This window comes from Bombus bifarius, unplaced genomic scaffold (genome assembly GCF_011952205.1).
Source record: "Bombus bifarius isolate JDL3187 unplaced genomic scaffold, Bbif_JDL3187 scf7180000008244, whole genome shotgun sequence".
Lineage (NCBI taxonomy): Eukaryota > Metazoa > Arthropoda > Insecta > Hymenoptera > Apidae > Bombus > Bombus bifarius.
Genome location: NW_022884538.1, coordinates 250,112 through 277,857, shown reverse-complemented (window position 1 = coordinate 277,857; position 27,746 = coordinate 250,112). Strand labels below are relative to the sequence as shown.

Here is a 27,746-nt window from a genome sequence, read left to right as displayed (position 1 = left end):
ATAATTGGCTCTTCCGATTTGCTCGCGGGCGATATCGTTCTAAATCGATGGTTATTGTTTTCTATAGGATGAGGTAGGTCAGTCGCGACGTGTATTTAAAGACTACACGGGAAAAAACATGATAATCCAGTTTGTTGGTTTTCTGAATTCTATGCTTTTATTCATATATCGACTGCAGGATCTGTGCAGAAGCTAAGGCCCGAGGCTGGGTATTTTTCATAGAGTACGATATTGAAAGAGCGGCGTGCGAGCAAATATGAATAACTCTTTTGTATAATGCGTTTACCCGACACTTTGTGCACATCGTATCAAAACATTAAAATATTTATTTAGAGTCCGGCGGTGTGACTCTGTACGCATTCGATGGGAACTTGTAATTCGTTGTTTGAGTTGGAATATTTCGTTCGTATACTTTTCAGTATTTTCTAAAGAATTTTGGAGATATCAAGACTCTCTTTTATTTCATTTTTTATTTATATCGTAATGTTGCAGTCTTTGAGAGAATACAGGACATAAGTGCACGCGGATAGATTTGGCTTGGCGAGTAAGAATATTTTTAATTATTTTTCGTAATTACGTTAGCTTAGCTTTTCGGTTCGTTTTGAGTGAAAATTCACTTTTACTCGTATCTAGTTGGTAGAGAAATCCATTAGACGTTAATATGTTTCCTGTTATGGCCGTGAGATTTTGTCAACTGCCAGAAATCGATGGAAAAGCAAAATTATATTCGGTAAAAGAGAAGCGACAAAAAGTAGGTTCTGCCATGTATATGCATTGAAACTTTAAGCCAGTCTCTTTAGGAGACGAATCCTTTTATATTCGGATTTTGTTTCTCGGCTTTGGTTTATGTTTGTGATACTCGAGAAGAAAAATGCAGATGAGAAAAATACATAGAGAAAGAAGGGAAGTAAACAAAATACGTAGAAAGAAGAAAGTAAAATGCAATATCGTACGAAATGCGAGTATATCGAAGAAATTTTTAAAAAGTTTCATTTAAAAATTGCAACACGATAGGTACAATTAGAAAGAATATAACGTGATATTACCATAGCATAGATGCTGTTGATATTACAATGTCCAGTCGCAACGCGCTATTCCGATATATGTCGAAGTTATCTCTGTTTCCAAGTTTTACGTTTTCCACGAAAAACATTGTAAAAGTTTTTTGGTCGTCTCGCATGTGACGTTTGATCCTCTCTAACTGTATCGTTATACTTGCTCTTGGCGGAATTTTGAACTCTCGTCATCTATGTACACGCTTCTTTCGTAACAATAATTTTCAAGTTTCGAACAAAACGCAAAGATTCTTTGGTATAAAAAGTAACATAAATGAATTCCTCTTCGTAAACTGGTTAGATGTATAATGTCTGTGGATATTGCGATTTCAATGATTTAGTAATACTATTGTTACTCATGTAGGAGGCATAACGAATATAACGAATATTTAACGCGTAATACAACACGAACGTAACAAATTCCCAAATCTCCTGCGTTGTAGGCAATAGGATATTTTATTCAAACAGATTGTTTTCGCTGCACCATATCGTTCATTATTTTGTAGCTGTATTTTAGGCAGGAATAACAGCTTCAATAATTTTGTGTAATTTTATTCTATAAATAATAGACACGCGTGTATTATCTGCCGTAATATTTTTCAGACATTAATCACTCTTGGCACGTTTCTTTTAATTAATTATTTATAGATGCATCGACTATTCTAATAGGATATCAGCGAATTAATTGCAATGATCGGTCGAGTTTCGTCATTTTTGCGAAAGATTCGTTTGCCTTAGCGTTGTCGACGTCCGGTCAAGTGAAATAAAATTAACCATAAAATTATTTAATTAGAGAGTGAGATTAAAAACTAGGATCAAACAGCATCAAACAGCCGAAGATTAAAAAATAAGTAAGATTAAATGATCGAAAAGGAAGAATTACATAAAATGGAAGATCTCCTTCAGTCGCTGGAGCAGATATTAAGATTTTCCCCTGTCACAGTGTTCGTTTGTGCGAATGCTGGTATTGCATTTTATCGGATTTTGTGCAATTACAGGATCGGCGAGTGGGGGCAAACTGCGAATAGAGAGCGAGACGAATTAAATTTACGAGTGTCTAGCAAATATGATTGGGGTGATAAACGATAGAAAAACACAGGGTTCCGCCCATATGTGCGACGTTTATGTGACGATATTTGAGGCACGTGGCAGAATCGTAAAAATGGGGGCGCCAGTTTTAGTATTACCTATTCAGAACAAGGGGAAAGACGTCGAACCCCTAAAATTTGTAATTTATAGCCTGTTTGGTTATTTTATTTGCTCAGATAGGCTTGCCTCAAGTTTTATTTCTTTCCTTGCAAAATTTATAACTTTGGTTATTCGCAGGTGTTAAAAAATTTACTCGATCTAATGTCATTCCATGCACATCTTTATATTTTACCATAAATCCACTATACGGCCCATTATAAATTAGTTGTAGAATCGTTAGACCTAGTACCTGTTTCCTCGTTGATTCACGAGGATAATTACACTTGGACGTTCTGATTGGAAATCATTTCGATCCTTTTCTGCTGCTTGCCGCACTGTGCAAAAGGGCGAAGTCGAGTCTCAAACTTCCACTTTGTTACGAGCATGTTAGAGAAAGATTTGTTCACAACGCTTTAATTTTTACTTTTACTAGGATAGGACTTTTTGTAGTTTTTTTTTTTTTTTTTTTTTTTGAGGAATGTTTAGCAACGGGAGTTGAAGAGAATTGCTTTACACGAAAAATTTGCGACTTTGGTTGATTTATGGAAATAAGGGTAAACTTGCGTAATAAAGTAGAGCTTTCGTCTATATTTTATCGTGCATACTTCACTTCCGCACAGAGTTGCCTTAAAACAATTATTTTCTAGTTGGATGGTTTCCCCCGTTAGTTGACATATTTGTGAAATTTTTCTCGCTTACAGAATTCATTGACAAAACGTTATCGTTCTTTCGTAACTTTTACTTGTTATCGAGCTTTACGTTAATCCATACGTTAAACGAATTTGGGGGAATCGTAATCTATTTTGAAACTATCGCGTATTTCATGAAACTTGCGCACAGCACTTACAGTGAAATCCAGCGAGTTTAGACTCGGTTGAGTACACATGCACCGAAAAGATTTTCAAACTCGATTTTCTCGAAACTTAAATCTCAGATGAACAAGTATCTTTCTTTTCGAGTTATTTTTACAATGAATTTACAATCTTCGATGATTTCATGACGAAGAAAATGGTTTGTGATTTTGACGTCACGGTGGGCTAAAAATATAACTAGAAATGAAATTAAACTAACAGAATATGGATATTAGCGTGTAATTTGAAAGTTAGGCGGCGTTCTAGAAGACCAATTACATGACTTGTGTCCGCAAGTACCAACTATTCGCAGATTCAACGATAGCAGATTGCTCTCGTCAAAAACGTCGGAATAATTCTTAAGAGAAAACTTCGCGTGTACCACGGCTAGTTAAATGAAAGTTGAAATTGAAATGAAATTAAAGTAACAGAATATGGATATTAGCGTGTAACTTGAAAGTTAGGCGGCGTTGTAGCATACTAATTGCATGACTTGTATCTGAAAGTACAAACTATTGGCAAATTTAACGTTAGCAGACACTGTATCGATTTCTCTCACCAAAACTGCCAGCGTCGGAGAATAATGCTTCAGAGGAAACTTTTCACGTGCCAGGAAAAATTCTGCCTGGCAATCTGAGCAATCTGAGCGACGTGCAGGGTGTCTATTACTCGCGTAAAGGAATTTCGCGGAGGTATCCCGATCGGAGGACGAATGTGCCCGTAAAGTGAAATCAAGTGGCTTATTAATCTCGCATAAAGCGCGGCCGAGGAATCGCTGCTCCAACCGGAAGGAAATTCGATCGGCTGCGGCGGAAGTTGTAGCGCAGGAACCTGCTCTTTAGTCGCAGCCGCATTTCATCCGTGAAGAATCGCTTAGATTATCGTTGCTGGATTGCTTACTGCGAGATGCCCCAACTATCGGGAAAGCGAACGTCGATGGAACGTGACAGGGGATGCAGTAAAAATTCAGGCAAATTTATTAGAAACGATGGCGAAGATCTCGAAAGAGATACCGAGAGAGATTGCAGGATTGAATGAAGCTAGGTCAATCGTAAAAATTCGGATTAGTCGGAAAACGTATTAGAAATAGGAGTTTGAATAATATCGTTTTCCCTGTGAATATTGTTGCGTCAATCGTGTGATCCGCATCGGACGACCTAAAACAAACTTCTTTTTAACGACGAACTTGCTTTTATTTTTGTATCACGTTTAAACGTTTGGAATGAAAAGACCCAAGAATGATATTTACATAGAGAGTTTCATAACTCAGTTGCAGAAAAGTCCTGAGCTTTCCAAAAGTTATAATTGAATGCATATGTCAGTGATGAAAGTACGCAGGGATTTGAAACACATTTCAAACTTTCAAAAACTCGAGTTTATATAACATGGTTTAGAGATGTATGCGATTGTACGAATTGTCTTACATAGAAATTATATTATATATTATTACGTTGCAAAAATATCGTTCAAGATATTTTTATTATATTTTCTATTACGCTGATGTTTATTGTACGATTTGACTTGGACAGATTTTTGCGAAAAACTCGAAGATACAAATATGCGCAAAATACTAAGACAATCCTCCATCTAATTTGCATTTTTTTTTAGTTATATTCGTAAAAACATAAATTTTTCAGTAACAAACAAAACGCAGTTGCAAATTGTTACCGCAAAGAGTAACAAGCAATAGGAATTGTTTCGTCTGCTTTCGTGAATTATCGTACGGCTTATCCAAAGATGAAAGAGTTTACGCATCCACACGGATAATCGAGAAGATATGCCATTTATTTCAGTTCTATTAAAACTTTGCTTTGTATGGCTTTGATCGAACCTCCAATTTTATCTGACTGGTACAAGTGGAGGCTCAAATTGCAGCAAGATCACTTTGCAACCCTTTGTATCACGAATATACCCTTTAAGTCTTTGATCCTATGAATGCCTATATGCGTTAAGCAAAATCCATTCTCTTGCTCTACGAACACATGCATAGATATATGGCTGGCGATGGAGAAAATTCCATTGCTATACGAATACACGCAAACGAAGGAAATAATGGACCAAGTCTGTGTACCAAGTTGTTGCACAAACAGAAACACACCCATACGTATCTTACAATCGCGAATTGAACGTCACTTTACGATTTAACGTAAATTGCTAGCTCTTTTACTAGACCTTCTCCAGATTTACGTACGTCGTAAATAATGTCTCCATCGTTTGCCGCGAATATTAATTAGTAAGAATATAAATTAATAAAAGCATAATAAATAGAAGCGTAATTGGACTGAAAAGTAAAGAAACGTAAAATCGAGTTGTACACTTTTATATCATTTAATCGCGTCTCAATATCAAATCTACCTAGGACACTCGTGCATACGGTTTTCACGTATGCTTTCTAAATGGAAACTATATCGTTCCGCTGCTTTGCAGCCTATCCGTTCGCATACTCTCTGATGTTGGATTCCATCCATGCGTTATTACCGCGATTTATTCATGAAACAGCCGACTCGCGTCCCACATTTATTCGACAGTTTTACAACTGTCACGCGAGCTATCGGTTCGCAATAAATACAGGAACGCTGGTGAACAGAGCGTACGCTTTTCCTTCGATATGATAAATCGAAGATAGCAACGAAAGAAAGAGAGCGGCCACCTGCAGGGCGAAACATTCGACCTTGTATGGAAATTTAGCGCAGTTTATACGATACCCATAAACCATCCAGAGCTTGCAGCTTCTGCAACAACCGATTCAACGCTCTCACGAAGCTCGCTGCTTTTTATTTCCATCGTCGGTTTCCTCCGGCTTCTCCCATCCCTCGCCTTCATCTTTCCCCTTCGTTCTTTTTGCGCGTCCCTTTTCCATCCTCCCCTCCTTGTCTCTGTCTAATTTTTCCGTTCCACCGCTAGGGCAAGCATATTTGGAATACCGGTTCGTTTAAGACGAGCAAAGAATCACAGCAGACGAAGGAATAAAACTGCGAAATATCATAGGGAAACCAATAAACTTTTGTATTATTTCAAACTCTCCGACATACTCTGAGGTTCTGGCATATTTTAACGACGGCTGCACGATTCAATACTTGTCAGAGAACTTGTGCAAATTGACGTTCTTCCACTCTGCAAATCGAATAGAAAATCCACAAATGTTGCTCTATTGCTCGCGGCGTTAGAAATTCGATAGCGTCGGTAGTTTTTCCTTTCCTTTTCCCCAAGATACTCGGTAGTTTCTTAAACGTTCCAAACTAGCAACAGCGTCTGAAATATGCTGATCGTTCTCTGTCTATTTCTCGACTTTTCTTGCTAGCGGCAAATTTATGCATCATCCGACCGACGCGATAAATCATCCAGTCACCGATTTCGTCCGAGCGACGAAATAATAAATCAGCTTCTTGCGGCGTGTCCCCCAAGGCGTTGGTTTACTCTGCCCAGCCGTGGCGGCGTGTTCGATCCGCGAAACTCGATCGAGATTTACGAGACTCGGCGGTGTTCCTTGAGCTGGGCGCGCTATCGCCACGCGCGACGTTGTCTCGGCCTGATTGCGTCACGCGTCAGAAATCGCATCCGTTTTGTCGACGCCGGCTCGAACAACGTTATCTCCGCGATTCTTCACCAGCGGAAGCGTCGCAAATTCACCCGCGGATGCGAAACAAGCGCGAATGCGAAGGAGGCTCCCCGCGGAGCTGAGAATAATGTTGGGATTTTTTAGCATGGAGCGAGGACGAGGCGCGAATGTGACAAGCGACGACGTTCGCGTGGATCGAATAAATCTCACTCGATTTCTATCTCAGAGAAAACTACGCACAGCCAACCGACGCTACAACTCAGAGAATCGAAGACTACGACCGAGAGAACGGAGGACTATAATTTTCGACTAAAACCGGAGGAGGAAACAAGTAGTTGTAACGCACAAGTGCAACGCTATACCATAGAAAATATTATGCTTCTATAGTTGCGTAGAAATATTGGCTTTCCACGATAGACACGGATGGTCTCGAAGTACAAATGTAATTTTTCTCCAGCTTGATCTCTTATCGGAAGAAACTTTTCTCCGTATGCTGTGCATAGCCTACGACACTGCCGTGGCGGACGCGAATCGATCAAGAGCCGCAAAGTTAGAACCGGTTAAGCGGTTTTCAAGTTACAGAGGCGCGAACAAGCGTACATTAAGGCCAAACACAATGCAACCGTGTTCGTAGCGTGGTCGGGTAAAAATATCAGCATTTTCGGGATTAAAGACGATAAGAGCATTTCAAACGAGGGATTGCAGCACTGTTTTACGCAATGCAAACGACGCTGCATTAAGCGTATGGCCGCTAAAGGGGAGCACTTTGAACGCGACCGTGTAGATTTCGTGGAATGTTGAAAGGAACAATTCTCGTCGATTATTTCCGCGAGATTTTTCTTCGTGGCGCGATTTAGTAGACGCGCCTTGCAAGCATGGCGTATTTGTACGCAAAGTTTCATCGAGATCAGCAACTTGGAATCGCGTAACGTTGCTTGTTGGTAACTTACTAACCGTGCAAACTAACTGTTAGCTTACTGTTAGGTGGAGATATAGAAACGTTTCTGGCCGCAGATAAATTATCGCGTTTGAAGAGCTAAACAGGTGCGCCAATATTAGCTTCTTAACAGATTTATGCGGAGCTGAGCGTTTGTTCGTTGATTTGACGTGCAGCGCGCCGAGATAATTATTATCGGAATTATCGCAGCATAAATTTGTTTAGCTGCAATCACCGCACACCGTACTCTCAAATTATTCCGTTTTTGCACTGCAATCATCGTAGCCTCGTAATTATATCGATACGTCAACTTGAAATCGCTCGATCATCGCGCCCCTCTAAACCCAATTCCATTAGCTTTCACGACGAATAACTTTCTTTGCTATAATCTTTTGTGACGGCCACTGACGGCCACTGAAAGCTTTGTTTCTCGAATTATATTCGCAATTTTCAAGTACACTAAAACTGGAATATTCCTCGTTGTTTTTGAAGTCGAGACTCGCCGAATATCGTTATATATTTAAAGTACGTAAAAGTATGCAGATAAAATAACGCAGTGTAGAATAATTGACGTATGAACGCACGCGAGTTGTAACACGAAGCATACGACGTGTGGAAGATGCTACTATACTGAAAACAACGTGCTGTTGCAATAACGCGGGCTTTACTTTTTAGACATTACGTTCGTGATTAAAGTTGCAGGAAGCTAAAAGCATTGTTCCTATCTACATTTTCACCCTTGGCAAATTTTCTCGAGAGTTTAATAAATAATACTGAATTCTTTGAAATAATTATGATAGACGTATAGGAATATAGCTAGGCTGTATTTTTAAGACACGAAGACCACGCGATAAGCCTGTCTTTTACGATGAAAACACAACAAGTCGTTTTCTGTCGGTTTTCTAATTTTAATATCTTTCAAACTTTACGACGAAAAAGAAATATACTGGCACACAATATGCGAACGTGGGAAGAAACTGTTAGGTCTCGCCCAAGGAATCGTCTGTGAAGTCGCAAACGATATTTTAATATCTTCCATGTTCTAATGATTTTCGATGTTTGAAACTCAACGTTTTTACGAGCAATATGTTTTAATTGCGAGGAAGGTGGAAAAAAGTGCATGGTTATAAAATAATATAGAATGACAATTTCGTTGGACGTGCCTCTAATTGACAGCGCATTGAATTTTAATATTTTAAAACAGTTACTAGAAAAATGGAAAATTTGAGTCATGTTCTTTTATGCGGAAAATACAACGCGTACAAAATAGAACGCGATCGTAACCTCATAAAGACAAAACAAATTCCTATCCACTTTCCAATTTATTGCCAATTTCCCATAAAAATATGCATCATCGGACTATCTATAACGTCCTTAACGTCAATTTGCATCTTCTAAGGAGCTGGCTTGCCTTCCAATCGTATCGTATTTCGTAAAGTCGTCGGCGTTTCAAGCGCTCACACTGTCATCAGAGAGACTATTTGCCTCTTTCATGAATGTGAGGGCAGCGCGTTGTACCCGGCAGACAGGAAGAATTAATGAAAAGCAACGGAAGAGAGGGGAAGTAGAGAAACTCCGACGAAAAGAACGGGGAGAATAAAATTCGTGTACCACGAAAAATTGAAATTTTCTAAAAATATGTTGCGATTAATTAACAGAGAAACGAGAAGAACGTGGGCGGAAGGAATCAAGTGAGAAAGTTTCCGCACACACGCAGAAGCGAGGCAAGGACGCTCGTTAAGCTGGATGCTGTTTCCGATCTTTGTAGCGGATTTAGAGAAAGTAACGAGGAAAGATTAGAGAGCGGCCGGTAAAAAAGTTGTGCAGCTTAACGTGGCCAGACGACACGGTGTTGTTGGCAAGGCAGGAGGTTGAAACGAGAGAAACGACGAAGCGTTCGGAGAAACAGCTGGAAAGGGGAAAGTTAATACCGAGGAAGAGGAGAAGTCGAAGATGACGATGATTTTCAGAGGAGAAGGTGGAAGCAGCTTCTCCTGTCGTAGATAAAGTCCACGCTGTCGTCTCCCGTTTTGACTTTTCCTCGAAAAGTACGATGGTGCGAAAAGTGCGTCTGTGCGGTGAGTTGGCGGTTTCGAAAGTAAGTTGGGCGGCGTTGTGGCAAATAACGAAGCAGCATTTCCCCTGAAATCGCCACAGTCTCGGCGAATAAACCAACGTGCATTATGGCTCCCAGGTCGATGCTTCCTATCGGAGCCATTATCTCGTTTTATTCGAAGCAACGGTGCAGGCGCGCACGTTGCAATCTCTTGTCGGCATCGTTTATCGGCTGCTTTTGTGATGCTGCAGCGGAACTAGTTTATCGCAAAATGCCTACGCAAAATATTGGCCGGCGGTTAGCGAATTTTGTATTCGAAGCCTGTTCCTCGAACGCCTGTAGCTTGCGTGCGGTAGCTACGGGCCAAAATGTAGAGTGCTCGTGAATCAAACGATCGAGCGATAGCGAGCATAAACGCGTCACAATTGCCTAATTAAGTATGTATATGTATATTAAATTGAGGCGAAGATTTGACAAATCTCGAAGCACCGAAGAACCATAATTTTGGGCAGCGTGGTTAACGAACTTCTCTGTTGAAGCAACGTTAAAACCAGAGAACAGAAAAGGCACTAATTCTAAAGCGCGACACTCTACGCTGTACACCTGTACGCTATACGTATTGTATAACACAGTATACCCCTGTAGAAAGTTTAACAGGAGCATAGACGCCGATTTCTCATTTCGCAAACATTCCAATTTTTGCAGTATCCAGAGAGCACCAAAAAATGATTAAAAAAGTATCATAATATATATATATATTACGTAAAAGAGCAATAAATATTAGAGAGAGAGAGAGACGTGTAACGCGAAAGCATAAAAGATAAATGAAGGTAATAAATCGAAGATAAAGGCAGTTGAAATGAATTATTGTATGAAATGCTAGAAACTAAGGATACGTGGGTGTATCGAACGAAGAGATAAAACTGCGAATGAGAATTGATGTAGATATTATAGAAACCATTAAAGCAAAGTGTCTCGGATGGTATGGACGTTTATAACGAATGGGAAAGGATAGATGGTCAAAAAAGATATTCAATCGGACTGGAGAACAGGGAAGGAAGAAGGTGGCAGGCAGCGAGAAAGTCACGGGAAAATGAAGGCAAACGAAAGATGATGAATAAGGGATCCCAGAGATGGAATGTGTAAAATTCAGAAAATTGTTCAAACGCCTCGCTGCCGGTGTTTCCGTGATAAGAGCGTGAAATTTTACTGGCGATTAATGGAATTTTCTACTAATAGGACAATCGCTTTTCTCGTGTGAGATTTCATTCGTTCAACTAGGTAGGGATTAAGATTAATCGACAGGTTCTTGAAATATTTATGGGGTCCATGTCTCCTCGTCTGTCGAGTCACATAATTCCGTCGATACAAGCGACTGCACAGAGTTACCTTCCTTTTGTACTTGGAAAAATCGAAGCTCTTTTTCGAACGCCACGAACGCTACGGCATGAGAAACCCCTTCGTCTTTGTCGCGACGAAATTATTTTATTACGTCGGTGTATTTAAGGTTTCTCTTAAGGAATCTACGTGCTTTGGATAATTTTCAATATCGTGTTTCTGTTTTTTTCAATGTCCGTGGTTCTTCCAACGCCGCTTTTGCCAATTCCCTTGCGCTTGCACCGCTTTCGAGTTGTTTAATCGTGTCGTATTTCGTTTCGACAGTCAGAGCGCTGTTAGTTTCGTACTAATTTTCATAATGGGACGTTTTAATGTTTAACCGAGCAGCCGTCAATTTCAAATACATTCGAAAGTAAACGTCGACTGTTACATATTCAGTTTCAATGCAGATATGGATTTCTCCTTTAATATATATACATAGACAAAGTATTTTTGCACTTTCGCGCTCTTAAATTTCCCATAAGCGCGTTAAAACGCTCGCTCTAGTTACAGCCTTTTCCTTAAAACGTAGTTTCACCTATAATTTTTGAAACAGAATTACGACCCGCTTTACACACTTTCCACTTTGGCTGTAATTACTAGACGAGTATAAATTATACTTGTTTATGCTAATTCTCGTTCGAAAGCTCCGCTTTGCCGCGTATTACGACGGCCAAAGGGTAGAAATTGCGGAAACACGGGAGAAAGGGTCAGGAGAGAAATCTGGTAACAGGGAAAATGGCGCTTTGGTTTTTGTCGCGCGACTATTTGCCCTTAAGCGCGGGTTACAACGAGGCTGGGAACGCTGGAAAATCACAGAAAAAGCGTTTCAACGCAGAACCTGGCCAAGCAAGGGATCGGCTTGAATTCAATGGAGTGTACCGGCACTTGCCTCACTCCGCCGCTGTTTCATGCAATTCGTAACACGAGGACACCACCGTGTTCTACATTTTTTCGAGCGTAAAGATACTCCACTACGCGATGTGCCGTAACTGGAAAATATTAGGCGAGAAACGAGATTCTGGAATGTACTTAACACGAACCGCGTTGTACGCTTGGGACAAAGTTTAAGGGAGGTTTCTCGTGTAACAACGACGAAAGCGAGAGATTCTTTTCTTTTTTCTCTTTTTCTTTTTTTTTTTTTTAGACATAATTACTGGCTAGGTGGGACCAAGGCTTCGTGGAATGCGAATATAGTCTCAAGCTACAAACGTAATTTTTTCTATCTTGTTTCAATTCCTCGTATCGTTCATCAACTTGTTAAACTGCGCCTCGTTTGGTAACTTTTTAATCTGACGCGCGCGATAGTGGAAAAACTAATTGGTCAATCAATTTCGCACAGACCTCATTCGCTTCGTTACGAATTTCCACAGGAACGGAACATCGAATTTTTATTCGATCGTTTGTTTGCGATATCCTTCTGGACAACACGAACTCGATTTATCCGCCGAAAGAAGTGAATTTCCCTCCCGAACGTCTACAAACTTCCACGTTCTCGTGCTTTTCTTTCAAAAATAGCCTCAGTTCCAGGGTTGGCCATCTAACTTTAAGAAAAGTCACAGCTTTGGCATTCTGATGACTGCGACGAACGCAAATCGCCCATCAATGATACTTTGCAAAAAGCATTGGTAGAAATCAGCGTCGGATTGAAATTATAGTCAAACACGTGTAAATGAACGTATTGTATTCGAGGTGCATGAAACAGTGAAGTAATATCTTTTTCGTTTGAGACCAATTCGATATAAAAATGTCTTTTAACCGTCGCTTAGGAACAAGTTGAGATTTGTCAGGCGATATCAGTCTTCAAGTTTGTCTATTTGCATCGCAGAAAGGGGTCCAGTCGCACATGTCCATTAGTTAGTCTAAGGAAAAATGCATAAAAACCACTCGATTTTATCGTTGTTACACGAGAATCCGCTCTTAATATAATTGATGTAATTAAAAGTAGTTTTAATTCGCTAATGAATTGGAGGCTCAGTCCGAAAGTAAAACTTCGTACATATATGTAGGTGAGTTACGAGGCAAGTTGGATAAGAAGAAAATTCGAAAAGAAACTTGGAACTTTGCACGAATGTAGTTCACGTGATTCTGGTAGCGGAACAATTTCTTCTTCCTGCTGAAAAACGGTCGAAGGGGTGGAACCACCCGCTCCGAGAGATTTTGACTTTTCGTATTATCGTGAATATTTAGGAAACTGTATAAAAGATGTAGGGAAAAAGTTAAATTAAAAGTTTGTTCAAGATTTATCTCCGTCATTCGTAATGTTTCCAAGTCTTATCTTTCGCTGTGACACACACGGCCTTCGAAGAGAGTATACAATCACAATAAAAAGATTTCGTACCTGTGCGTACGAATAAATTGATTGTTTCATATAATGGCATCATTTTTCTCATTCAAAAGTCGCTCATCTTCGACATGTCGAATAAATAACTTTTTCGAGATGGTGCACTAAAAAGACTATTCTTTGCCTTAGAGTATCGCATGTTAAAAGCGTCAGCCTACATTTTTAACGAGAAACATCAAAACATAAAGAAGTTACAGCATTTTCTCATGAAAGTATTCCTTTTCGAAACCTACAGTGGAAAAGATCTTTTCTGAAAACGACGTCGCCTCGTCTGTTAAGTTTTTATCCTCGAAACATATTCCACCATGCTCAAACTGCGTTCTCAAAGTTTTTCCATTCGACGTCGCTGCTGTTTTTTTAAACAGCAACTACTTGAAAATTGAACCGGATCTGGGCGACCGATTAGGGCGAGCGAGATTCGTGGAAGAGGCGTGACAACCCCAGGGTTCATAAATTGCTTACCTTGATTGTATAGCACAAGCTGTAAAGTATTTCAGTATGACAAAACTCCAAATACGAGAGAGCAGAGCAGCCATAAATAACACGGAGAAAAATAGTTTATTTGTGGACAAACGCTCCATTTATTCGCTTCGGCCGATACTTTATACGATGCTGCAGCGTCAATGCACTCGAACGTGTCATGTAAGTTTTATGTGTCTGCCAGATTAGCAAACACGAAGTCAGTTTCAAAGGTCTACGTATACAAACCGAATTTTATTGTATATTTTGTCATAGAAACAATTTATCTTACGACTCTTTTCTTGTTTTATGCATTACATTTACATAGCAGCGCGAAATACCTTAACATTTTTGCGACATATCGACGTATTTGCAGAAGGCTCTTGGAAAGACTTAAATTATTTAATTGGTGGAAATTTCGGCACGAAATTGTAGCATAAATCAACTGCAACTATGTTAGGATCGGATCAGCGGTTTCATCGATGTTGAAAGATTAAATATTGAGACGGAAGAGATTAATATATCGTTAAACTGTTACGATTTCATGGGCAATAGATTGATTTTAATACATATCATTATTTAATAAATTGATATGATTTCATGGCGTAATAAACGTGTACACGTTTTGGGGAAATTTTATTTTATACTCATTTTTGCTTTTTTCTTTTAACGCGCGTGATAATTCGCGTTGTTCCTATCTTTTGTTTAAATCAAATCGATAGGAAATTGAATCGGAAATCAAATTGATCGTTATATACATATTTGTTTCATCAGAGATCGTATTAATTTCTATAAGCTTTGGAATGTTTGATTTACAAGATCAGCTAATATTTAATATTCCCAAAGGAGAAATTATCAACTAAAATCTCCACCGATCAAAAACAATTTTCGTTAGGAATTGCATTAAAGAATTAAAAAGTCTTGCAAGTCTCTTAGAAGTTATAGTTAAGCAGCGATCGATCGATACGTAACTCAAAACGCAATTTATCTTATTTCCTTCGAAACGTTTATAACTTTTCCTTACACCTTTTTTTTTTATTAAATAATGGAGGTTTCTTAATTTATTACGGGGTCAATGCTTACGTCCATGTATATTGCGGTTATATTTATCTCAAGCTCAATCTAAACAAAGCAAAAAAAAAAAAGATAGACCTTTGAAGCGATCAACAAAATTAAACCTACTTTTTACCTTTTTTACATTTTATAAGTTATTTTAGTCTTTGTATTTTCGGTTGGGTACATTGTCATTTTCCCTTTTCATCTGCTCCTTTTTCTGCTTTCTACTTAATTTCTCTTTTCTCTTTCTCTGTTTGTCGGGAATTGTTATTTTGCACGATCGCAAAGCACAATCGGTTTATCGCTTTCCCGATGGCTCGGATCTAACTAAAGTTTTCAACGAGATCAGTTTAAATATTATATTTAGGAACAACAGCCAACTGTCGCCTCTTCTCCTTTTCGTCCTTTTAATTAAACGCATTGCTCATTTTATACGCGCACGTACACCGTCATAAATAACTTTTCCTTCTTTCAATTCGTTATTTATCAGTATTACTTGTTGCTCCACACGTTTCACTTTTAATCTCGAAAAATTCACAAGCCAACTTGGAGCATCACCAAAGTACCACTCAGCCTGATGAAAAAATATCTGTTTTCCTTTCCTTCCCTGTCCTTCCATTTTTTTCCTACCTTTAAACCGTCTTTTTACATCAAAAGCGTCTATTTTCTCTCTTTACGTCTTTCTCACATTTTTTCTTTTTTCTTTTCTTATTTTTTATTATTCTTGTTATATGCAAACAATTTAAGCATCTTCGGAAACGCCGAGTTTCGATCTCGACGGATTCAAATTACTTTAAACAAGTGGAAAATACAGAATACAATTTTCTCCAGTTCGGAAATTCATCGAGCATTCTTGAACTTGACTAATTTCAGATTCGACTAGAGTAAATAATCGACGGAAGGTTATTCTACGCGCGGGAATAAGCAGAAAATATAGAATAAAATCTTTCGATAAAACTCTCGGTTTTCCAGAAAAGAAAGAAGAAAAACAGATATGAGTTACGCTTGTGTACTAGACCGTTTCTTAACTAAACGTCTTCAAACTATTATTAATTTCTTAATAGCGAGTCCGGGAGCATTGTGTTTTACATTTTCAACGTATCTTGGCACGCAGAACGATCTGCCGCTGATTACCCCTACGTAATCTGTAATTAGCCAAGTTTAAGCGTGCTCGACAGTTTTCGAAACTCGATTTTCTCGAAAACCGAGCGTCGTACGAAACGACGTTATTTCATTTCCTCGGCTTGTTTGCCTTCTCACGCGCAATCCACCCTGTACCCAGTTGCAGCAACAGCAGTTACGAACCACCCTGTATATATTTCGTTATATCATCGCTGCTTTCGCGATAAATTACCCGAGATCGACTACTAATTTCACGCTGCCTTTTATTCAGCTTCGTTGCAGCCTCGTTCCTTCCACTCTTCCTCTCTCTGTCTCTCTCTCCTATTCTCTTCACCCCTCCGTCTCTGTTCATCCCTTGTTTTCCTGCCTTTCCTAGCACGCGTCCTTGGGGCTTCCTTCGTTGCCGAGTAACTAAGTAATTATTGAGCTCGGTAGATCACTTAGGTGATTAAAGAAGGAAATGGATGAGCTCTCATTTCCCTTCGTAAGTATAATTGACAGGGAAGCCGGCCGTGCCACGTTACACGTATTTAAGGGAAAGCCTGTACAGGGAAGTGCCTTGTGCCTGAATGGAGGCATTGAAAGCTGCAAGTAACCGGCTCGTCGATTCTTTCGTTTGTATTAATCGTCCATTGTCTCTCAGCGTTTCCTTGTGTAGTAGTAGTTGATGAAGATAAGGGTATTTAATGAAGTTTAGGTTGGGTTGTTTGGAAAGTTTCCAACGTTTCTGACAACCGAGCGCTCCGTGGAAAAAGGCACATGCAACGACGATATCGCTTTAGGGGAGAAAAGGCTCAGGGTAAAAGTAATTTTCCCAGGCAACTTGGCATTGAGTCGTTGTTTAAATGGTAATTGGGTTAGATGATCTACGACGACTGTCGTATTGCGTTAGCTGCGAAATTTATTCCCCTGACGCGAAGTTTGTACCGATTTGGCGTGTTATTATTTTTTTTGTTTTTTTTTATTACATTTCGTTTCGAACGAACTTGTGTAACTTTTTGATACGAGTTTCCTATCGGTTTGATACATCGTCCCGTTGAAAATAGTGTTTGGAAATAGATGGAGGAATATATAACACGTAAATAATGAAAAAGTAGTAATCAGTGCAACTGGTTTTTATTTGATTTAATAGACATCGTCAACACGATGAAGTTTTTCTTTCTTTCTCGCTTGGATCACGTCTCAATGATAAATACGCAGATTTTCTACCAGTCTGCCAGCTAACTCGAGAGGATGATAACTATAAAAACACGGTTCTCGAATGTTTAATTAAATCTTGAGATTAATTTACGGACGATGCTCTGTTTTTATGCAAATTCTACTGTCTCGTTATTAAGAAGGAAAGACTATTATAACGAAGAGCGTGTGCGTGCGTGCGTGCGTGCGTGCGAATTATGAAACGCCGAACGATATCTCTCTAAAGCGTTAAAATCAAAGTATCAGAATCGCGAATGATAAAATTTCTAATTTTTCCAGCGAGAAGACCTTTCGTGTCCAAAAATTGTACGTTTTAAAAGTACCTTTTATCTGTAAAATAACAGAACGTACGTTGACACGGTAAAATATCGCGTGGCGAGCAAAGAAGCTTAAGCAAAATAGACGAGCAAGAAAAGACAATAAAAAGGACAGAATAAGCGGAGCGTTTTGTCGATGGAAAGCGGCGTCGATAACTTCTTATTCAAATAAATTTGCCATAGCTACGCTATCGCGTCGTTTCGAGGTCGAAAGGATACTGCTCTATAATGGCTTCTTTAATTGATTCAGCCCTGCTTATTCTAATTATCCGGCGGTGTTAGCAACACTGACCCAGCTACTTCGTCCACTTTATTTCCGTGGCCAAGCAGTGAAATTGGAGAATGGAATTCGTGGGAACCGGCGATCGGCTTATAAACTTATCCACCGTCTGCTTTTATCTCGACGAAATGTGTGTTTTGCTAATGCGAACGGCCTTTATCTCGAGAATTCAACCCTCCACGGTCCCGTCGCCTCTTCAAATAGGGGAAATCTCTACAAAATTGTATATATGGGTAGAACCTTCGTTATATCATAGAGAAAAGTAGCCGAATATGGAACACCACTTCGTTTTTCGAAAGTCTGTCTTACGAAAACAACAACGGAAGAAGATTTTTATGGCTATTCGATCACACGTTCGTTCAACGTTCGGTTCTTAACACCGTGTTTGTGCTAGTAACACTAGGAAGAATTTTCAGTATCGAACGTGAACACCGGAAGAATAGAAATTGTACCTTACTCATTGCACATGACAATAATTGGCTCTATTCGCCAACGGCGCTAGCCACGCAGAATGTACCGGGTACCCATAAGAACACCGAAGTCAAGCTGCGTTGGCCACGGTTTAGCTGAAACCGGCTGACCGTGTGCTGTTGGCACAAGAGCAAAAGAGATAGAGAGACAAAAAGATAGAGAGAGAGAGAGAGAGGATTAAAAAGAGAAGGTTGAAAAGGCCGACGAAATGCGAAAGAAAGTGTTTCATTGGACAGAATAGGGGTAGTTAGTCCCTGCAAACGCCATCTCTTGAGATTTCCCCAAGAGAAAGCATAGACGCACGTATAAAAGTTACATTTGGCTGTTTTCTTCGCAACTGTACGAGACAAGTTACACGACAATGTCTATTAACAGTATCTGTCGACATCATGTTTCGGAAATTGTCAGAAATTCATAAAGAAAAATGTTAGGTTGTTGGATCTGGTAAAACGTAATTTTATCAGGTATACATTTTTATTTAATTTCCATGCGGGAAAGAGAAAAACGATAGATCAGTGAGAAGCACTGGCAAATACAATTGGTCGCGTCTGTCGTTCTTGGTCGATAATGAATCTCATTTAATGGTTCCGAATGGATAACCGCCTAACCAATCTGATTTCTTTTCTTCTAACGAACTTTCCCTTTCTAACAAATTTTCCGTGGAACTTTTTAATGGATTTTATAAGGCGACACACTGGATTCCTCGATAATTCGACTCTGTGTTCGGTTCGGTGATTTAAATGTCTTGTCAAATTTAACAAGCAGGTTAATTGAACGACCTTCTTCTGCTTCGCTTGATGTAAGTTACGGGCTTTTGGGAAAGTTTTTTACGTCGTCGCTAATTTTGCAACTAGGGAAATTAGTTCCGCCGTTTTACTGAATTTTTTCAGCCTTCGGGCTGCTTAAACTTTGTATTTTTCTTAATGGTTCCTGATAGGAAAGAAAATATATTAATTCTTATCGCGTCAACATATTGTATTATAAAATATTTACATATATAAATTTGATCCTACTTTTACTAAAAATTAATTCCAACAACAATGTATTTGTAATAAATAATAAATATACAATATCGTCGTAAATACTGGTGAATTTGAAACTACGAGTGTGTGATACCAAAGATTGTAATTGAAATTGTGAAATCTATTTGGCCTAAATTACGCAAAAAGCTATCAACCATCGATCATCTGAAATTTATTTAAGTATATTTAGTTCGAAGTATATTTTATTTTAAAAAAGCGTAGCTTCGTTTCTATCGAATATATTTTATTTCTCGTCATTTACCAGCAATATTTTTTGCTCGCTTATTCAATAGCGAGTAACATAATTAATATGTGGTTTGGATCCGTACCGTATTCCGCTAATTTTTCTCGATGATGCCTAATGTTGATTTCTGCATAACTCGGGCCCATTTAGTATCGTACATCCCATTTACTTGAAACGAAGGTGCGCAACAAATGAAATTCTTTGCCGGAACATTGCTCAACGACGCAATCGTTGACCGATCCTTTTATCACGAGATACATCGTGACACTGAGATCCGATTAATTAACAATTCTCCGTTGGACAGTATCGGCTCGCTGGCTGCATTAATCTTCATCGTGCACGATTTCACGTAAACGAAATAATTCAGCCGACTGGTCTTTAAAGAGCTGCAAAGGTTATCTGTACAGGGGGATTTTACGATTTAATTTTTATACACGCCCTTTGAAAACATAATAGTCATCCGCGGCCACGATTAAAATAACCTTGTAACCATTCGAGTTGCTCGTTATTGGCTACAAAATAGAATTTTCTTGCATGCAGCGTGCGCTACACAAAGGTTAAATTTATCGGATACTTGTATATTCTATTTTAATTGTATCGAACGCCATGTGTTACACGGTTTAAAGCGTATGAAACACGACGGGCATCGTTCAAAAAATTGCTGACACGAAAGAGAACGTTACGATGCATAATTTTGTCGAAGCGTTTTCGATAGTTTGTGGTTCGCCTGAACAAATCGGACGCGTATCTTTGAACTTTATCGAACCTCTTATAAACGGAGCATTTTTTGACTATAAAACTCGTCGAAAGAATCCCAAAACGTACACCTCATAATTTGGAAGGACGATGATCAATTAGTCTATAGACTCCTGGCTGCTATTTATCAATTTCGTCCTCTTTTTATAAATCTCCTCTATTCGCGCATCAGTCTTACTTTTTCGTAGACTTTTTACATGATTTGTAGCACTTATTTCACTACCGTTCACTCGATCCATTTGTTCATTCCATTTATTCTTTTCACGTTCGTTCGTATTCGTCCTGTTCGCTTTAGCCACACTGTTCTAACGCACACTGGATTGTTTGAGCGATCTAGCGGGACAAAAGTCGCGGCTCGTACATAAATCATCGGTTAACCGGAAATGTTTATTATTCGTTGGAAAAACAACATCGACGTTGCTTTACCACCCTTGAAACTTTCGTCCCTCGCCAGCCCCCAACGATGTTCTCAAAGCGAAATTCATCCTGTCAACGCTTCTTATTAATTACACGTCCAGTGCAGCTACAATTTTACGATTAGTCTGATCATAGATCGTCGTAGAATGGCACAGAATCTTGCGTAGCCATTGTGCGAGTAATCCTATGTACAGAAACATTTCTAAAGTGATGGCTCTAGGTAATCGGATAGAGTGTTGGAATTATGGATGAAGTAGCGGAAGAAACGTCTCTACTGTCTCGTAGACCCGGAAGCGAAACGAAAGCTTGGCGTCTTTGGCTAACCGAAGTTAACTATCTGTTTCTTCCAAGAATGCTCTTTTTACGCCACTCTTGGGGCTACCTACCGCCCAATCGGCGTTTTCTCCTGTCGTACACGGAGTTTTATCATTCTTCGTAGCCACGCGCCTTGCAGCATATGGCTCTTCTGTTACACTTCTCGTCTGTTAAGTAAAATGCCACCGTTAGTCCATAAGACTAGCTTTTTCTTCTTTTCTTACTACCCCGTGATGAAATTATAAACTACCGATTAATGGACTGAAGGAAAATTATAATACATGGGATATTTGTATGGGGTGTATATTTGTAGGGAAAGGAGATCGTTGCGTTCTAAGCGAATTAAGATACTTTCGATTAATTAATTACATGGCGTAATCGTTTCGCTTTGCATCACTGTACCTTTGTGCGGCTATGTTAATGTATGTAAAACTATGTTAACAAGGACATATTATCTACGCAATTACTATCTCATATGAAATTATATCAATATTCGGGTAAACCAGTCACCATCATTTTGAATAATCGGTAATTAGATAAATTAATGAGAGAAATTAATCGAGCAAAGCAAAGGCATATCGTCCCCTTTGTCGTATATCACCTAATTAAACTAATAATAAAAAAAAATTGAACGTGTAATTACAAAATTCAATTAACTTGAAATTCTAGAAAATTGTCAATTTCTGCAAACGAGTGTAAGCAATTTTTGTGCCAGGCAATTTTTATCGTGTCAATATAATGATCGATATCGTATTAGTATGGCAAACAACGTAATATGTAAAAGGTGATAAAAAAACGCGGCTCGTTCCACGATCGAATTTTATTATTTTACACGGGAAGAATGGGCTCACAAGTATCTCCACGTTGAAGGTTGGTTCTCATTGGTGAAAACTGATTTTCACTTTTCCTCGTTTCCCTGCAAATTGCATTCTCTTCCCGTCAAATGGTAAAATTCGATGGCTGAACAAGCCGGGTTATGTTAGTATTACTCACCGTGTCATATTATTTCACGCGTATTCATACGCAAATCCAGAAGATGCTGACGGCTAGGGTTTTCAACTTACGTGTACTTTGCATACTGTTATATACCATCTCGGGGACGCATCTGCATTTCCCTGTGGAACCAAGAAGCGAAACGTAGCTGGGTAAACATCCGTGGAATCGAAGTGAAAGGGTGCCGCCTTCATCTTTCGCTACCAAGGGCGAGCGAGATCGATAGGGGAAGAAAGACGAATGTACAGGGTGACTAGAAAAGAAGTGTGGACAAATCCTTCAAGTACACACTGCCGCTTAAAAGTACAGAGTGGCTACACTTGGGTAGAGTAAGGCGTATTCAAATAGTCGTACCTGGTCGGTGAGTGGTTTCGAGAGAAATGACTTTTAGTATCCAATAGCCAGCCGTTGATTTCACATACGTCCGAAAGCAAATATAAACTGTTGTATCGTTAGTTTGAATGCAGATACGGCTTTCTTATTTAAATATACGCGTAGAGAAAATATCTTTGTGCTACCTGGCAGCAGGTGGTGTGACTTGATTCGAACGAAAGTTGGACGTACCTCCTTTTCGAGAGGAATTTTGCTGTCTTCGATGAACTATGGCTCATGGTGTGTAAAAATAAATACACGAGCATATAAATAGGGAATGTAATGTATATATAATGCGATATAATATCGTATAATAATATAATAATAAAATATGTAATATAGAAGTCTTCGATTTAGGACAACGTAGTGGTACAGATTTTAATTTGCACTTGCTTGTCAGGGAAACTACTTCTATTAATTGATTGATTGTGATTCACGAGTAAGAATAACCTTTGATCCATTTTTAAGCGACCTTATATTTATTCACATGTTAACAAGAATGGGATTCCCTGTCTATATTCTCGTATACACACTCGTATACACACTATGTACACTGCAAATCGTGTTTTTGTAAGTTAATATATGGTAGAGGTTACATTAATTGGCTAAGGGTGTCCTCAGGCAGTCGATAATATTGTCAATATTATTGTCAATATTATTGTCAATATTTCAGCCTTCTGCTCTCAACGTCACCCTATAATATTGACAGTATCGTATTCACAATACATATTCCTTTAGTTGAGGACCTTGAAATATTGACAGTGTACGGAGTACGACAGGACACGTGGGACCCACTTCGGCAGCTGATTGTACAACGAACAAAGTTCGTATAAACATATGTTCTATCTAAGTATTGATAATATACGGAGCGACAGCCACTTCGTGAGCTGATTTTACACCTACAAATAATGCAAAAGATTGGTACAAACGTATGTTCTATCTGTTTTCCTTTATGAGATATACCGTGCAAGGACCGGAAAATGTCGGCAATTCGATGCTCCGCACGGGTTGGAAAAAGACGGGGTCGGATCGTGTCGGGTCCCAAAACTTTGGCCAGGCTAAGATATTAAATTCACTCACGATCGTTAATTCGAGGTTGATTTAATGAAACATCATGGTAGGGGTAGTAATGTGTTACGTTTGCTAATATTACAGTGGTAATAATATGAATCATATAGGCGACGAGTACATTTGCATACTTCGTTATTAATTATCAGATTGCAGCGTATGAAATGCTCGTTTTTCTCGATTAACATGCACTTGCGTTTACTCCTGATTGGACTAACGATAAATTTATTAACTGAAATACGCTGTCTGTCGAAAGCTATATTTGTACGACAGACTTTTACTTTCAGAAATTTTTTGTCTCGACAACATAGTAAAATGTACACTGGATACGTAACAAGTTATCCCGTGAGATATCTAACAGACTGGATTGAATTTGCTCTCCAACCAACGATTTCAAACTTTCACGAACTTACTCTAGTTTGCAGGTTATAAATAGGATTTAGTTAAGAGAGATATTTGTGGTGTGGATAAAGTTGCAACACCTGTAAATATCTCAACTATTACACGTTTCGTGCTAAATTATTTATAGATTAACAGCAATACGTAGAATTTGAACCGAATATCTTATTTAGACGTACATGTATGACGTTTCACTAATATATTTTTTAGTCTTTTTACTTTATACACGTATGTATAAATTAGAGGCTTTATAGAGGAACAAGGTAGCTCGCAATATCCTGTAGGAAATAGCGATGGATATAAATTTTTGACAACAGTTGATTAATTCTTCGTTTATTTATGATTAGCGCGTTTCATACCTCGTTAAATGTCCAACGATAATCCTGCGTCGAATAAAGGATGAAAATAAAATAAACGAATGATGAAATTCATAAAACAACAGAAAGCGAATTCATATACGAATATTCTGAGATTATTGCTCGCTGTTGTATCATCTTAGAAAAATTCGTAACCCTAATTTTATAGATCCTTCCAAAACGTATTGTCAATATTCAACCTGATGTTTCCAGCCGTGGAATAACCGATATTTCGCTTAATAAACTCTGTTGCTCAGATACTCATATTGCTCTCTAGGATAACTCACATTTCAGTGCGGTTCTATGGCATTAACTTGTGGTGGAGATAGCGTAGTTGCGGTACCACAGGTACGTTGTAAACTCGATCAAAGACTTACAACCTTTGTTCATTACCAACACATGGCTGTACTTGGTCCTAATGGCGAATTTATTGAATATGCAAGTGTTTATCGAAGGAAATGTAAGGATATGACGTAGCAGAAGAAACTAGGAATAAGAATGCAACAACCTTCTGGCAATAGACTATGGGCCTAAAGTACGAGTAAATTGTTATTACTATTATTATACAAAAATATCTCGTACTTTGTACGATGGATTTATCGCGAAAAGATATGGAATCTTTCTTCCAACTATATCGTACTACATTGAATCATCCGTTGATTTTACCTGGTATTTTTTAATTCGTTTTTTATTAAAAAATTTTTTGAGATATTCCGGAGATAGTGCAACGTGAAATATCGTATGTGAGTACAGAATATATGACGAGTACAGTAGAAACGTCGACTATGATAAAAAGAGGAAATCATCTGCACATACGGAATTAAATTTCGTTTGTAAGCAATTTAGTGGAATTTAAACGTTTGACGTATGCGTGTCTGTGAGAGCATGACAATTAATTGTAAAGTGAAAAAGTAAAGTGATTTACGTGTACAAGGATACAACCACAGATGGAAGATGATTAAAATCGAAGGATTGCGTTTCTGCACAGAACAAAGAATAATCTGCAGAGAAACCTCTGCAGAACTAATCTCAGAAGAGAAAATGAGTTTCCATTATACGAATAAAAATGAGCGAAGAAGGAAAAGAGATTTAATTAAAAGTTATAGATAGTTGCGAAAAATCGGGCGCATTGATTATTATTTTTTTTTTTTGTCTATAATTGTCGTCGTGATATTCGATCGTCTAGAAAACGGAATTATTTAAATGGACAAGGACGAGAAGAAATCTCGTACAGGTAGCAACATCTTCGTGCAAGCAACTACTTGGGAAAGTGACTTTATTCGAATGAACGTCACCGTGGAGGATTCTTGACTTTTACTTATCCGAATCCGCTTTGTATCTTGAAAGTCCTGCATGAAACTTTGGAAAATCCTATCTGATGGAAATCAGATAGAAGACTTCTGCATTGCTGCGGATCCTTACGGTAAATCTTGTTATACATTACGAACGTTTTATCGATTTTAGTTTGTGTTTCATATCTGCAAGAATCGAACAATCAGGCTGCAGATCTTTAAGCTTCTATAAATTTCTTGTAAATGCATAAATACCCGTAGTTTATAGTAATCGAGATACAACTGTTGGAAGAAAGAAGAAAGGAAGAGAAAGAGCGCAGAACATGTCTTACAGATTAAATAATTCGATTGCTTTATCGACAGCTGAACAGTTGGAAACTATATTTGGTTTCTACAGGGGAAAGAGTCGAAGGATCTTTTAAAATTGTTAACACGATCGTGATCGGTTACCGCGGAACACATGGAGGTTACGAACACATATATTTCAGTTTTACGCCAACTCTCAAACTATTAATTGCTTTCCAAGACCGGGTCCCGTTGCGACTACGAACTTTTAAAGATTAATGGTATTTCCCGTGGAACTTTATTCTCGATTAAAACAACTGCGAACTGGCAGCCGGTCCGTGCGCTCCTGTTGTTTCCATTTTATCTATTACACGTGCAAGTTGCTATAAGTACATACAGTCAGCCAAAGAAGTCTACACGCGTGTCTTCAACGCGGAATATTACGGTGAAAACGTTGGCTGCGCGAATTTTTCTACTCGTTAGCGCACACATTCGAAAGTAGTGAATGTAAGAACAATAAAAAGTAAAGATAAACGATAAACGAGAATTGTATTGACAACTAAGTATAGATAGTTTTTAGTTTTTAGTTTCGCGTAGGCGATTTAAATTCGATGCCGTAGAGTTTCCTCGCTGTCCATACAAGGAAGCAAAGAAAAAGATCAACAGAGATAAATTGCATAGAAAGTTATTTCCTCTTTGAAAATTCATCACTGTACTTACGTTCATCAGGTGTCTACCAAAGCATATACCACATACGTACTTGTGGTACCTGCTTTGCTCATGCGGAAAAGTGCATCAGGGAAGACGGAGGAACATAAGCACGTGGCTTCAGAGACACGAGAGGTGCATTAGATTAGAGTACGCGCCATATACATAATCAGTGCTATCAAACATACTTGCTTTCACAGAGAACATGAAAGTAATTTTAAAGATATGAATATATACTTTTTTTGGTAGAATGATAATACGATATAAAGCAGTATAAGGTAGCACAATACGATATTATAAAATTACGTCGCATTACGCAGATGTAGAATGTTTGATCACTACGAATGGTAGAATTTTTGGTCGAAGTTACCAATTGATATCAAATTGGAACAAAAGTTACTCGGCACATCGGTTCCAAAAAGACTTTCCGTTCGGTAGAAAATTATATTTATCGGCTTTTTATTCAATTATATTTATCGAACATAAGCGTCTGCACGTTTTGCGGGCATCGCCTTTCCCTTAGTCCATTTCTTTCAGAACGACAGAAACCGATTTGGCTGCGAATGCGGAGAATCGTTCTGGCCGAATGCAAAACAATATTCTAAACTATTACGTGCGGTCGAAATACGCGATAACTATCATACGCGATGGAAATTGAATTGCCCTCGCCAAAAATGAGCATACCAGTAACATAAAAAATCTTAATCGCGCTGTTTTTCCGAAAACTTTCTCCATGTTTTCCCGATTAATATCCTCCGCTTAAACGACAAACAAGTTTCTGTAACTGATGTCCCTCCTGTAAAAATTGTTAGGGCGACTGTTATCTTTCGTCCCTGCCAGGAACACGTTCTACGTACGCTAAGCTGCCAATTCGCGGATATCGTTGGAAGTAGAGTTTCCAGAGGTTGGCAAGCTTCGCGACGCTCCGGCTCTCCCTGTTAATTGATTTCGGATCGCGCGCGTATCCACCTTGGCTGCCGGCGAATGGAATTTCTCTGGCGGTGCAGGCTTTATCCTGATTAAATTCTCTGATTTACTATCAGCGTTATGGAAACTCGCGAGAAAGTGCAAGTCCCGTTTGCATAGCGGAGCGCTGCTCCGGATCGATATACGTAGGAATGCCAGCGTTTCCGCACCCGTGGCAAACTTTTGCCAACCTGTCGATTCGAGCGGCTGCCTGACGACGATGCGTCTTCCGACACTTACGCCAAGGGACTCTTTCGCGACTCGAGACCTACATCTGTGTTCGA

At 38.9% G+C, this 27,746-nt stretch overlaps 1 protein-coding gene across 11 annotated transcripts in view; it reads left to right on the top strand.

Moving 5' to 3' along the window:
• LOC117211814 (cyclic nucleotide-gated cation channel alpha-3-like) overlaps positions 1 to 27,746 on the top strand; it is a 225,740-nt gene that overhangs the window by 2,972 nt on the left and 195,022 nt on the right. The gene's annotated exons all lie outside the window — the stretch shown is intronic.